Source organism: Vespa crabro, chromosome 21 (assembly GCF_910589235.1).
Source record: "Vespa crabro chromosome 21, iyVesCrab1.2, whole genome shotgun sequence".
Taxonomy (NCBI): Eukaryota; Metazoa; Arthropoda; class Insecta; order Hymenoptera; family Vespidae; genus Vespa; species Vespa crabro.
This window is the reverse complement of record NC_060975.1, coordinates 3,267,069-3,269,568: the sequence shown is the minus strand read 5'-3', so window position 1 is coordinate 3,269,568 and position 2,500 is coordinate 3,267,069. Positions and strand designations below refer to the sequence as shown.

The 2,500-nt window shown below is 24.0% G+C and overlaps 1 protein-coding gene across 6 annotated transcripts in view; it reads right to left on the bottom strand.

Annotated features, from left to right (window-relative positions):
• Positions 1-2,500, bottom strand: part of LOC124431517 (microphthalmia-associated transcription factor) — a 150,703-nt gene that overhangs the window by 108,185 nt on the left and 40,018 nt on the right. The gene's annotated exons all lie outside the window — the stretch shown is intronic.

The window sequence follows — 2,500 nt, the reverse complement described above, 5'->3', positions numbered from 1 at the left end:
GAAAGATTAATTATCGAAAATAACCAATTAATTTACGTACGGCTTGTGGTAGTCGATAAAATTCTTTTTATCGACTACCGCCAAAACATTTTTATTTCAAAGAATATTCACGATGATACTTCAATTGATAATAATTATTTATTTGGTTAATCCATTTATATTCTTAGATACGTATATTACAAATAACAATATTATTATATATAATAATAATTATAATTAAATAATAATATAATTAATAATAAATAAATAAATAATAATAATCAATATTATTATATATAATTATTAATTGTACAATTAATACTTATTTAATAATTAATTATTATCATTTTATATCATTATTTTTGTATCATTATTTAAATCAATTAGAATTTTCGTTCATCGAAGTAATAAACAAACAAACAAACATATAAATAAATAAATGTACAAATTAATAAATAAATAAGTATATCCTCTATGATCAATCAAATTCGGTCGGTAAAATAGGGACCGTTCGATCGGAGATAAACTCTAAATCTAAAAGACATTCCCAATTTGGGAACATGGCCAAATTGTGGCCATAAGAAAACCAAAATAGAGAGATTGTGCAATTTGGACAGAGGTTTGCTTTTCGTTTCTCGAGATGCTTCTATCTCTTTTTCTCTCCTCTTTCTCCTCTTTCTCCTCTCTCCTCTCTCTCTCTCTCTCTCTCCCTCTCTCTTACACATCATAAAAAATATGGATCGCGATTTGACCGAGCTCTAAAATGTTCTTATAGATACACTTTCGTTTCATACATTTGTCATTTAAATATATATATATATATATATATATAAGAGAAAGAATAGAAAGACAGAAAGAGATGGAGATAGAGATAGAGATAGAGATAAAGATAGAGAGAAAGAAAGAGATAGAGAGTTACGTAAGTAAGACTCCACTTTGTGGAAGAGAGACGAAATCGTGCTTCGAATACACGCTTTAGGCAGCTCGATATGGATTATGCTAAGTACGATAAATAGTATATGCTAAGCGAGATAAGAGATAAATACGAGAAGTGTACGTCTCGTTTATTCAACATGCAAGATGTCTTTTCTTTATCGTTACCCGGTTTATCTAACTCTAACGGATTTCTAAAACCTGCCCATTTTATCAAACCTATTCTACTTGTTTTTGTTTTTATTATTATTATTATTATTATTATTATTATTATTATTATTTCTATTGTTATTATTATTTCTATTGTTATGTCACTTAGTCGTTCTTATTTTATCTTTTCTTCGTTCTCTCTTTTCTTCGTTCTCTCTTTTCTCTCTCTCTCTCTCTCTCTCTCTCTTTCTATTTTTTTTTCTTTTAGAATTTTTTTTCTTTCTTCCTCTCTTTTTCTTTTTCTTTTTTTTTTCTTTTCTCTTTTTTGTTCTTTCTACCCTTCTCCTTCCACGTGTACACTTCATTTTCCATCCGTACGATATTTTCTATTTTTAAGAACTCCTAATCATACGTATTCTATCCATTTTAATTCTATTATCGAACTTTTTAATTCTATCTTAAAATTAATGATAAATAAAATGATGAATCCTTGTCACTGAATTGTCTTAATTATTCGTTAAACGGAATATATATTATAAATGTTATATTTATATTGGAAATAAATTTTGTTTATGTTTGTTCATTTATTTTATTTTAAAGGACTTTAATTGTTACAAAAAAAAAAATATTATGAATCAAGTTGACAATTATTTTTTATTAAAAGAAAATTTCTATATTAGATGTAAAAAGAAGATTTAATAATTTTATATTAAATAATAATAATAATAATAATAATAATAATAATAATAATAATAAAATTAGATAAGGAAAAAAAATCCCGTATTAGAAGTAAATTATTTATCGTAGAATAAACGATCATTTGTCGGAATGAAATTAGAAATTGAAAGGAAGAAATTTAAACGAAATAAAAATATTTGCATTGGAAAAAAAAGAATTACTTATTAGATGGAACATTTTTTATTGAAAGAAAATAACTCGTTAGAGAGTTTTATATATTAAAAGAAAAACGAAAAAAAGAAAAGAAGTAAAAAGAAAAGAGAGAGAAAGAAAAAGTAAAAACGTATAAAATCATTATCTTAAATTATTTAAACAGTCTAAATCGTTTCCTAATCAAACATTATTATATCACAATTTTTATTATCATTCTCATAATTCAGACAAAATACAAAAGTTATAAAAGACTGTCTATATACATATAAACATACGCACATAATACATATAATATTGTTTTCTCAAAATAGTTACATAATATATAATATCACATTACATAATACATATATAAATAAATATATATATATATATATATATATGTATATAATGTATATGTGAGTTTTAATAAACGAATACGCACAGACACATACATACATACATACATACATACGTACGTACATACATATATACATACATACACAAACAAATCTTTCGAAGATAATTTCACTTCTAATAAATCATCAACTTACACGTCCATATTCAATTT